The following is a 13,325-nucleotide window of genomic DNA, read 5'->3' as shown; positions in this document are numbered from 1 at the left end:
ATCCGATGGCTTCGACGATGGCCGAACTTGGTCGCCGCCAAGATCGTCGCCGGCGTTGATTCCGGCCACCCCAGCCCCTGGGGCTTGTCCCATCGTGCGCGCCATCGAGTGGTCGTTCCTCCCATGGTCCCAGCCGTGCGTTTGGCCCTCTGTGCGCCATTTCCGAGCACCCCCGAGGTTCTGGTGCTCGCCGGGGGCTCCCCGCCGGCGAGAACGACCTCGCCGCCGGTGGATCTCGGCTGGCCTGAGCCACTGACTGGTGGGGCCAGCCTCTGGCACGTTTAAAGTTAATAAAAATAAATCGAATAAGTTAATCAGTCACTGACATGTGGGTCCACTAAGGTTAATCAGTTAATTAAGTTTAAACTTAATCTAAAATTGACAAGAGAGACTGACTAGTGGGTCCCACTGGTCAGGTTTGACTTTCAGCGGCCAGATGGACCTGCTGATGTCATGCTGATGCAATAAAAGTATTTTCCAGTATAAAAATAAATCCAGGAAATGTTTAAAACTTCAAAAATTCATAGAAATTAATCTGTAACTCCAATGAAAATAATTTAGATATGAAAAAGTATCAGCAAAATTCAAGGAATCTGAATATGCTATTTTCATTCATGTTTGAAAGAGTTACAGAACCCAAACATGTAGATTAATGAATAAGCCAATTCTTATAAATACTTTATAAAAGGAATTTGGAAAATATTCAAATTTCATCATGATGTCATGATCACACACTGTCCTAACTACAAATCAGTACCCTAACATGACATCTCATGCATGTTAACATCAAGTTGATCTGAGCATCAGGTCGAATCAATTAAATCGGTATTCGAGAATACCTCGTTTGAATTGATATTTGAAGGTGATTCAAATCAATTTCAAACCTAACACATGCTGATTATAATAGTTTGTCACCTTGCATTCTCATGCCATGCTCATGCATCATCTTGTTTGCATATGATTGTTATTGATTGTTGCCATTCATTTCGGTAGGCTCCGCACCCTCGGATTCCACCGAATATCCGTCTGACGGATATTGTCCCTCCTCTGAGCAACAAGGCAAGCAACCCTTTTTATCATCCCGATAATTCCCATGTTCTTGCTCCTGCACTTATTTATTGCATTAGGATCAAATGCTTCAACTGCTTTTGCCACGTTAGTTGAACCCACTTCCTTTGCATGACCTAACCTTGTCACAGTAAATAGCCGAACCTTGCAACCTAGCATACCTGATAGTTGCTTGAGCTATGTTGTGCCTTATCCTGCTATGCATGTTATGCTTAGAGTTGTGTATGGTCTGTCATCTGGGAGATGAACAGAATTGTGAGAATGTGTTCGGTAAGCAAAGGTTGTGTGTTGAACCTGATTTGGTAAAGGTACCAGTGAAAGGTTGTGTAGGAGTACATGGCGGGTTGTTCCATTGGAACCGTCCTTAAGAACTGAGTTCCGTGTATGTAATCCAAGACTAGATACTACCACACGTTAGGATACTTAATTGACCCTCTCGACTTATTAATCGCTTAGTACTCGGTCCAGGAGTTGCAAGTAGTTTCTGGTGTTTATAGTAATGCTGGAGGCCGTGCATGGTGCTGACCTGAGAGGTGGGCCGTGATGCGGTAGGCAGTGGCACGGTGTACCAAGTGGCACCCAGATGGTGGGCTTGGGAACCCTGCGCACCTCGTTTGAGGCCGTGGCGGAAACCTCGGCCGGACTTCCGTACGGGTTACTCTCAGATAGGCGATAAACCTGGACTAGGTACTAGTGTGGTTAACGGTCGTGGCCGACTCCCTCGTTGGGCTTCCGCTTGAAGGTTGCCGAGGTGCATGACGTGCACATGGCGATAAGTGGAGAGAGCGTGTGTGACGAAGTACACCCCTGCAGGGTTATGATCTATTTGAATAGCCGCGTCCGCGGATATGGACTACTTGGAGACATATGTTGTTCATAGATAACTTCAATGGATACTCATAAAATTGCCAAGATAAGCGTGAGTGTCGTGGACGGCATTTCCGTATGGAGACGGAATGATTCCACGATAGTGTATTGTTGTGGTGTTAGTGGACACGTGTGCGAGAAATCAAGTTGTCAAAAAAATTTAAAAATGCAAGTTGTCTAGCCACGAGTCAAATGCTTGCTTTCCGCATGAAACCCCACAATACCTTTTTATACCTTGCATGAGTAGTTAGTTATCCTAAAGTCTTGCTGAGTACCTTCGCACTCATGTTTGCTTAATAAATGTTGCAGAGGTTGCTAATGACCCTAATGGAGGGTTCTTCGTAGACATCGACGACGACGAGGAGCTGGTGTCCCAGCTACGATCCGGCCCTACGTTGGGTCTGTAGTATAGTCAGGCCATGTGCCTTCTAGTTGCCCTGTCTGTACTCAGACAGTTTAAACTCTTCCGCTGGCTTGTAACTGAATGACTGCTATTATGGGTCGTGAGACCCTTAATGTGTAATATTATGTGTGTGGCTCTTCCGAGCCTCTTAAATAAAGGTTGTATGTTTATGGTTATGTTGTGATGCCATCGATGTATCTATACATATCGGTATGCCATGCGTACGTGTGTCGTACTTGATATGTATGGGGTTCGATTACTTAGTCGTGAACTTTAGTAGCATTCCTTACAAGGAAATGCCCCTTTGTGATCCAATGAGCCTTGGTAGTTCGCTACTGCTCCGGACACATTGGTTGACCGGCATGTGTCCTTCTTAGCTGCTGTGTCTGTCCTCTCTAGGGAAATGTCACGCGATGTAATGGAGTCCTTGTAGCTTGCTACGACTCGTCTACACTCGCTGGTGACCGACACCTGCTTTGTTGGGTCATGTATGTCTGTCCTTGTGCGGTACTGCCACTTTGGTTTATGACTAAACATGTCGATCCGGGTTCTTTGACATTGGAATGCTAGCGACACTATTGCATATGTGAGTCAAAAGACGCAAACGGTCCCAGCTAAGGTAAGGCTGCAGCCGTGGAGTTAACCGTGCGTGAGACCGCAAAGGGATGCGAGGTGTTACAGGCTGGATTCCTATGGCTTAGGATCGGGGTCCCGACACCTTCATTAACCATAAAGTGGCACTTCTCCCAATTCAAGACAAGATTTGTATCTTTACATCTCTACAAGACTCGATCAAGGTTGCTGAGGCAATCATCAAAGGAAGACCCATAAATGGAGAAGTCATCCATGAAAACCTCAACAATATTTTCACAAAAGTCAAAGAATATAGCCATCATACATCTTTGAAAGGTGGAAGGTGCTTTACATAAGCCAAAAGGCATACGTCTATAAGCAAAGGTACCGAAAGGGCGGGTGAAAGTGGTTTTCTCCTGATCAGATTGTGCAACTGGTATTTGGGAGAAACCAGAATAACCGTCTAGAAAGCAGAAGTGTGTGTGTTTAGACAGTCTTTCTAGCATTTGGTCGATAAAAGGAAAAGGGTAATGATCTTTCCTAGTGGCTTTATTCAATTTCCTAAAATCGATCACCATCCTATAGCCAGTAATAATCCTCTGTGGGATCAATTCATCCTTATCATTAGGGACAACGGTAATGCCTCCCTTCTTAGGGATGCAATGCACCGGACTCACCCAATCACTATGAGCAACAGGATAGATGATACCCGCTTCCAGGAGCTTTAGTATTTCTTTCCTCACTACTTATTTCATCTTAGGATTTAATCTCCTTTGATGATCAGCAACTGGTTTGGAATCAGGATCGGTTTTAATCTTGTGCTGGCGTAGAGTGGGACTAATGCCCTTAAGATCATCAAGAGTATATCCAATAGCAGCACGGTGCTTTCTCAGAGTTTTTAATAACTTCTTTTCTTCATGCTCTCAGAGGCTAGCACTAATAATAACAGGATATATCTCTTTTTCATCAAGATAAGCATACTTAAGAGTATCAGGCAACTGTTTAAGCTCGAACACAGGATCACCTTTTGGTGGGGGTGGATGCCCAAGCAGTTCAACAGGCAAATTATTCTTAAGGATAGGATATTGTTCTAAGACAACTCTATCTATCTCATCCCTTTCATCCATATGCATATCATTTTCATGCTCAAGCAAGTATTGCTCTAAGAGATCAGTAGGAGGCACGGCAATAGAAGCTAAGGCAATAGTTTCATCCTTACTAGGCAACTCTTTTTCATGAGGTTGTCTACCGAACTTGGAGAAATTGAACTCGTGTGACACACCTTCAAAGCCAACAGTGACAGTTTGCTTCTCACAGTCAATATGAGCATTGACAGTATTGAGAAAAGGTCTGCCAAATATGATGGAACAAAATCTATCTTGGGTCGTAGCAAGAACGACGAAATCAGCAGGATACTTTGTTTTACCACACAAGACTTCAACATCCCTAACAATTCCCACAGGGCAGATAGTATCCCTATTGGCAAGCTGAGTAGTGACATCAATAGGTTCTATCTCAATAGGTGCAATCTAGTCTTTGATCTCATCATATAAGGATTGAGGTATTGCACTAACACTAGCACCCACATCACATAAACCATGATAGCAATGATCTCCTATCTTAATAGAAACAACAGGCGTGCCAACAACAAGCCTATGTTTGTCTCTAGCGTGAGGTTTAGCAATTCTAGTAGCATCTTCACAGAAGTGAATATTATGTCCCTCAACATCGTCAGACAGGAGATCTTTGATAATAGCAATGCTAGGTTCAACTCTAATTTTCTCAGGGGGTGTAGGTATTCTAATGTAGCCTCTACATATCACAGTTGAAGCTTTACAATGATCCTTTATCCTAACAGGGAAAGGTGGTTTCTCAATATAAGCACTGGGAACAATAGGACCATTATAGGCAATGACTTCCTCTTCAACTGGATTGGGTTTAACTACATTGACTTCTAAGGGAGGATGATATTTAAACCACTTCTCTTTGGGGAGATCAATATGAGCAGCAAATGATTCACACAATGAAGCTACTATCTCAGAGTCAAGTCCATACTTAGCGCTAAAATCACAAAAAGTATTTGTTTCAACAAAGGATTTAACGCAGTCAAACTTGAAATTCATACCTGACTCCTTACCTTCATCAAGCTCCCAATCTTCAGAGTTGCGTTTAATTCTCTCCAATAAATTCCATTTGAAGTCAATATCTCTCTTCATAAAAGAACCGGTACAAGAAGTGTCAAGCATGGTGCGATCATCATGACAAAGCCGAGCATAGAAGTTTTGAATGATAATTTCTCTCGAGAGCTCATGGTTGGGGCATGAATATAGCATTGATTTAAGCCTCCCCAAGCTTGGGCGATGCTTTCTCTGTCACGATGCCAAAAATTATAAATATAATTCCGATCACGACGTACTCGATGCATAGGATAAAACTTTTGATGAAATTCCAATTTCAACCGATTATAGTTCCATGATCCAGTATCATCACATAGCCTATACCATGTCAATGCCTTATCCCTCAAAGATAAGGGAAGGACCTTCTTCTTGACCTCATCCTCAGGCAAACCTGCAAGCTTAAATAAACCACAAACTTCATCTACATAGATTAGATGCAAGTGTGGATGTGATGTTCCACCTCCTGTAAAAGGATTAGCCAGCAGTTTCTCAAGCATACCCGAAGGGAATTCAAAGCAAATATTTTCAGTAGGTGCAGCAGGTTGAGGAGCAACTCTTTGTGCTTCCGTTTGAGGTGAAGATACCCCGAACAAGCCCCTCAAAGGATTAGTTTCCATAGTGACAAGTGACAATAAATTTCAACACACTATATAAATGTTTCCTTACCAAGTTCCACTTACAAAAGGCGCTTCACTCCCCGGCAACGGCGCCAGAAAAGAGTCTTGATGACCCACAAGTGTAGGGGATCTATCATAGTCATTTCGATAAGTAAGAGTGTCGAACCCAACGAGGAGCAGAAGGATCTCGCAAGTGGTTTTCAGCAAGGTAATATCTGCAAGCACTGAAATTATCGGTAACAAGTGGTTGTGTGGTGAGTGGATTCGTAGAAAGCAACAAGTAACTAAAGTAGCAACGGTGAAACAAAGTAGCTCAATCCCTTTTGTAGCAAGGGACAAGCCTGGACAAAGTCTTATAGGAGGAAAAACGCTAGAGAGGACACACGGGAATTTCTGTCATGCTAGTTTTCATCATGTTCATATGATTCGCGTTCGTTACTTTGATAGTTTGATATGTGGGTGGACCGGCGCTTGGGTACTACCCTTACTTGGACAAGCATCCCACTTATGATTAACCCCTCTTGCAAGAATCCACAACTACGAAAGAAGAATTAAGACAAAGTCTAACCATACCATTAAACTAGTGGATCCAAATCAGCCCCTAACGAAGCAACGCTAAACTGGGGTTTAAGCTTCTGTCACTCTAGCAACCCATCATCTACTTACTACTTCCCAATGCCTTCCTCTAGGCCCAAATAATGGTGAAGTGTTATGTATTCAACGTTCACATAACACCACTAGAGGAAAAACAACATACAACACATCAAAATATCGAACGAATACCAAATTCACATGACTACTATTAGCATGACTTATCCCATGTCCTAAGGAACAAAAGTAACTACTCACAAATCATAATCATATTCATGACCAGAGAGGTAATGAGTAGCATCAAGGATCTGAACATAAACTCTTCCACCAAATAATCCAACTAGCATCAACTACAAAGAGTAATTTACACTACTAGCAACCTTACAAGTACCAATCGGAGTCACGAGACGGAGATTGGTTACAAGAGATGAACTAGGGTTTGGAGATGAGATGGTGCTGATGAAGATGTTGATGGTGACGAGTCCCCTCCGATGAGAGGAGTGTTTGTGATGACGATGGCGACGATTTCCCCCTCCGGAAGGGAAGTTTCCCTGGCAGGATCGTCCTGCCGAAGCTCTAGATTGGTTCTGCTCAAGTTCTGCCTCGTGGCGGCGGCGAATCCTCGAAAAAGCCTCCTCCTGATTTTTTTTTGGGAACGAAACCCTTCATATAGCAGAAGAGGGGAGCCAGTGGGCCAGCAGGGAGCCCACAAGCCCCCTTGGCGTGGCCAGGGGGTGGCCGCGCCTAGCAGGCTTGTGGCCACCTGCTGGCGCCCCTCTGGCACTTCTTCGGCCCAATATTTTTTATAAATTCCCAAAAAAATCCACGTTGATTTTCACGGCTTTTGGAGTTGCGTAGAATAGGCATCTCAAACTTGCTCCTTTTTCAGGCCAGAATTCCAACTGCCGGCATTCTCCCTCTTCATGTAAACCTTGCAAAATAAGAGAGAAAAGGCATAAGTATTGTACCGTGAAGTGAAATAACAGCCCAAAGCATGATGCAAAATGGACGTATCACACATGTATGAGAATCTAGAAGATTTCTCGAAACAAAGTTTAGTCCCGCATAGAAATTTTGTATTATCATCCATACACTTAAGCCGTGAGTGGGAAAATTTATAATCATCAATTTCATTCTCTCCCATGCTTGCACAACATGTTCTTGCTCATGTTGTTTAAAATTCATAATGTGGTTTCTGAGAGAAATAATATTAGCAGGAGGAAAATACTTAGCAATAGAAGCATTCTTACACAATACTATTATGAGGCAAGGATGAAAATCTTATGTTTTAGCTATATCTCTTAGTGAGAGAGGAAATAATTTCAACTTAACCACATCATTATCCATATCCTTTTTCTATTGCATATCACACAATCCAACGAAGGTATTAAGATGTGAAGCAACATCCTCATTAGGACTTCCAACAAGTTGTTCTTTCATAAAAAGATTTAGCAATGCAGCATTAATATCATAAAATACCACGCTAGTGGCAGGTGGTATTGGAGTAGTAATAAAATCATTATTATTACTATTTGAGAAGTCACACAGTTTGGTATTTTCTTGAGACGTTGCGACGAAGCAAACAAGCTAATAAGCAAAACTAGTAACCTAGCAAAGGTAAATATTTTTGTGTATTTGATATTTTTTAGCAAGGAAATATAAAAGTAAATAAAAAGTAGAACAAGTGAATAACAATTTGTATGCAGGGACGTGATGAGAATTTGATGATGTCTCCCCGGCAACGGCGCTAGAAATTCTTCCTGGTACTTGTAAATTGCATTGTGTCCCCCCCCCCCCTCGGAGAGGAGGGTTCAAACAGTATTGTAGAGATGAGGATTTATCTTAGTGACAAATAAGATTATTGAACCAATAGGAGAACCAAGAAAACTCTCGTCGTTAGCACCTACCCACACAAAACCAAACACTTGCACCCAACGCGGGCAAGAGGGTTGTCAAGCCCCTTGAACTCGTTATTTGTAAGGATTAATTCTGATGGAGAGAGATGATATAAATGCAAAACTAAGTTAAAAGTAAATAAATTTCAGCAAGGTAAATAGATTTTTAACAATAGGATTAAGTAGATTTGTGGGCCATAGTTTTCACTAGAGACTTCTCTCTTGAACATAGCACATGGTAGGTAAACAAATTATTGTTGGGCAATTGACAGAATAGCGCATAGTTATGACAGGTTATTCATGACAATGATTGTGTGTATATATGAATCATGTACATAAAGACATATATCAAAATGAGCCTCCATCTACTACTATTACTCCACTTTGAGAGCGCTTCTATGCTTGACTCTCTAGGTATTAAGTTCATCAGAAACATAGTAATGATCAGAGCAAGATGACATGATGTAGACAAAGTAAGACAAATAATATGTTCAGACCGTGGCGTTTTATCCTTAGTGGCAACGATACAAATACGGGCTTGTCCCCTTCTGTCATTGAGATATAGAGCACCTCAAGATTGAACACACTATAAATTACCACTCCTAGTGAAGATAAATCAATCTAGTTGGCCAAACCAAATGGATAGATCGGAGAGAAATACAAACTATAATAATCATGCATAATAGATTTCAGAGGAGACTCAACTATGTTCAATGAATAATCTGATCATAAACCAATAATTCATCAGATCCCAACAAACACGCGGCAAAAGAGGATTACATTGAGTAGAATACCGCGGGAGTCACAGCAAACATTGTATTGAAGATCATAGAGAGAGTAGAAGCCATCTAGGTACTAGCTATGGACCCGTAGGTCTATGGTGTACCACTCACACATCATCATGGAGGCAGCAAGGTTCATTTAGACAGCATCCATGATCGATTCCCCCTCCGACAGGGCACCGAAAAAGGTCTCCAAATGGGATCTTAGCAGAACAAAGACTTACAACAGCAGAAAAATTGTTTTTGGTTGGTCTCTTTGGTTTTCGGAATATTTCTGGATTTATAGGAGTTGAATTAGGTCGGGAGGACCAGGCCCACAAGATCATAGGGGGCGCCCTACGCCCAGGGCGTGCCTTCTGAGCTTGTCACTCCCTCGTGCAGTGTATGGCCTCCTCTCGAAGCTTTGTGGGCTCAAAATATTCGAGAAAAATCATCAAAAAGTTTCATCGTGTTTGGACCCTCTTTGGATTTTTCTTGCAAAAGTCAAAAACACGCAAAAGACACGAATTGGCACTGGGCAGTAGGTTAATAGGTTAGTTCTAAAAAAGATATAAATAGCATACTATTGCATATAAAGTATCCAAGATTGATAATATAATAGCATGTAATAATTAAAACTTATCGATACATTGGCGACGTATCACTGATTCCTAACCCACGAAGGGCTCTATGTCAGTCGACATCCTTCGTTGGGCCATGAATCAGGTCGACTCCGACGATGCTAGACAGAGGGCAAGGTGTTCCAAGTACATGGATTACATGCGTCCTCATGACCAGTATGGTAGAGGGTACTAGACGGTAAGGACTATCATGGCGTCGGAGGAGGAAGAAGCGGTGGAGATGGTTTTTAGGGCGGCGAAGCTAGGACACCATACTATACAAATTGATCCGGACTGTGGTAAGCAATACGATACAATGGTGCAGCACGAGGACAAGAACAAGGCCAAGGGCACCCGCCGCTCCAACTACCTCTAGGGTGAACGGGGCTAAGATTTCAAACTACTGCGTAAGATTAACCCCCAACCCCGTTCTCCTTGTACTCAATCTGGATCGAAACCCTAAAATTCATCGCGACTAGGAAGTCATGATGATTTTATGATCCTTCCTATGGCTATTTACCATGCCCCCCCCAATCCCCTAGAATGTGGATTGAATGCGCACTAGTAAGTGAGGAGATGAAAAAGGGCTTACCGCCATTGACGAAGTGTTGCGGGCGATGTTGCGGATTCCGATGATGGAGGCCAGTGGTTGCCTTGTTGTTCTATGGTCCGCTAAACACCGCAACCACCGGTGAGAGTGGGAGAGTGGAGAGAGGGGAGAAAGAGCGGTGAGGGAAGGTGAGGGTAATTATTGTTGGCCCTTCGGGAAGCAACATGATTTCCTGAGTGTGGCTCCTTGCGTGCACCCGCCACCGCCCACATGCATCGCACAGGCCTGGCTCTGGGAAAACAATTGATTTAAGTGTTCTCGGCCATCATGGCGGCGATGTGCTTTGTGGTCCGTGCGATGTTGGCCAAACAATGAACATGAGTAAGGAAACAACATATTTTCTTCCCGCGCGGGCCTGGTTATGCAGTCTACCAAACACACCCATGCAGATGGATGTTTGACGAACTTATGTCAACACCATGCAAGAAACACTATGAATTATTCACCTCAAATTTCGTGCAAAATTAGGCATGTGTAAGATTCCCTATTAGGCAGAAAATACTTGTGGTACATGCCATTGCAAATTTCAGGACAAAAGAAAATAAGCATGGCATTCTCAAGTCAGGACGCCGTACTATACCAATTGATCCTGACTCTCGCGAGGAAAACGATACGGTGGTACATACGGTTCTTCAGAATAACAACAGCTTCACAGTTCCTGAGTGTCGTTGCAACCATGATGTGAGGCTCCTTTTCTTTGGCTGTTTTAACTCCCATAATATTAGAATTCCACATAAACAAGATATATACTTTTTTGGATGTATCTATGTTGTTAAAACTTGTTGTAGAAGGGGAATGTCAAACTTAAATGTCTATTGTTTTTGTTTGTAAATCAGTGAGTCATTAGCTAATGCCTTGAAACTAAGTCAAAAGGACTAATAAAGTATTAGTATATTACTCACCTCTTCTGCTCAGCTTAAACTTTTGGAACTTTTTGGATGAACTAGCTGATGCTTGCAGCTCAATGTATACCAGAATCGGGAGGTCTTAGTTCAAATCCTTGATAATAAACTTTTCAAGTGAAATACACGAACTTGATGATGATTATGGTAGAGGAAGTACAATGGCAAGTACCAATCAGTGTGAGGTATAAACATAAAGCCGAGAACCAACATGTGTCGAAGTTGTTTCTTACGTGATCAGCATATAGCCTACAACAAAGCATTCTGAGGATAATTTACTTGTTATGGTTGCCACCAAAAATCCTTTTTGTAATTATATTTCGTCTTATAATCATGTCGGTCATTTCTAAATTCATGTTGTGACTGGAATGAAGGTCTCTTATATGAATGTCAGATTTCAATTCTAATTTCATGTTGTGACTACAATTAAGGTCTCTTATATGAACGTGAGATGTAATTTTAAAATTCATGTTGTGCCAATTCTTGCCTTCTTAAGCTGAGATCAAGGATCGTTGGTCATTTCTGAAGATCAGAACCCAACCAGCCACCCTAATCTAAGCGCCGGATGTTAGGAAGTTTGAAAAGAATCCCAACATGCATAACCAAGCTAAGATTAGGAACCCAACTAGCCGCCCTACTATGTGTAGACAAGATTACATCACATAATCCCGCCTCAAGAGGTGTGCTTGGGTTGCACCAGAGTCACTAGTACATAGAAAGGTGACTCATGGCTAACATCGCCAATCCAAAGAATCATTATGTTCCAAGCTATGTCATTGTGCCACGAGGAGGAGACGAAGAAGCCACCAAACCGTAGCCCGTGGAGAATGAATTTCACCTATGTTCTTGACTCCTTCATGACACATGAACGTCGTGTTCGATGAACCTCTGTCAAATTACTTTTGCGGAGGATGAGAAAATTCAACAAAAAACTTTTGCGGATGATTCATCATAAGCTCTTACTTTTTTTAGAGAAGGAGGATAAACCCCCGACCTCTGCATCAATTGATGCATGCAGCCATCTTTATTAACTATTCCACAAAGGTCTGACAAAAATATACATCAAACCACCCGAAGCCACCATTCACACCTACAAACTCGATAATGTGGAGTGCTCTCACTCACCATATCTAAAACCGGTGTTGTCGTCAATCCATCCACGTAACGTATCGGGACCAACAACCGGTACAGCAGACCGAAAGCGCACACCACATGCACACATTAGAAGCTGCCATCATCATCGGTCAAATGACCCATCTTTAGGAGAGATATTTGTATCATATTTGCCAGTCCGAACATCCGTCGATGCCACCACGGTGCCAAACAGCGTCGTCGCCCTGCGGTCATCCGTCCAGACGTGAAGATTTTGGAAGAACTATCGTGCGTAGCACCTGCGAACCAGGCATGACTTAGCGTAGCACCTGTCGGCCAGGCATGACTTGATAGCTCCACCAAATCTCCAGGCAAGACGAAGCCGCTCCACCTCCTGCCTCTGTCATCCAGTGTTGCTCCACAAACGATGCTCCCAAGAGAGGAAAGACACCGCAGTACCTCCATCGTCCGACCTGGAAGGCCAGATCTTAGGGTTTCCCGCGAAGTAGTGTCCACCACGAGCAACAATCAAGGACCCACATAGTGCCCACCACCACTCAGCCCTCAAGGCGACGCCTTCAGGAAAATTACGGTGTCAAGGACGCCGCCACCGCCCACCGGAGTTAGGGTTTTCACCCGAGAGGCAGTGAGGTAGGAAGTGGAGGAACAGACATAGACCGACGTCTCCAAGAAGAACAACGGCGCCCTTGAGCATCGTCGGCGGCGCGGCCGGCCGGGACCGACCAAGGGGTTTCCCCCAATCTGAATCTCATCCACCAGCTTCATCCGTGGCCACACCGGCACCGCCAGGAACCCGTACGAGAGAAGCACACAGATCAGGGGCCAGAGGATAGTGATCGCATCAGCCACCGCCGACCACCAAAACAGCCACGTAGGCCTTGGTCCGTCGAAGACGGCACCACGAGCTGTGACCCCTACAGCGAGGCACGATGGCCGCCACCACTACTCGCGCCGCCCACATATCCTGAATCGCCAGATGGGGACGCCACCGCGCCAGATCTACAGGGCACACCTCCGCCATGCTCCCAGGTCACCATGCAACCTCCACAGTTGTGCCACGCAACCGCGCCGTCGACCCGGCTGCGCATGCCGCCCTCACAACGCCCCACGCCAGCGCTGCATCCTGAT

The sequence above is a fragment of the Hordeum vulgare genome, chromosome 6H (genome assembly GCF_904849725.1).
Source record: "Hordeum vulgare subsp. vulgare chromosome 6H, MorexV3_pseudomolecules_assembly, whole genome shotgun sequence".
NCBI classification, from domain to species: Eukaryota; Viridiplantae; Streptophyta; class Magnoliopsida; order Poales; family Poaceae; genus Hordeum; species Hordeum vulgare.
This window is presented reverse-complemented; position numbering follows the sequence as displayed.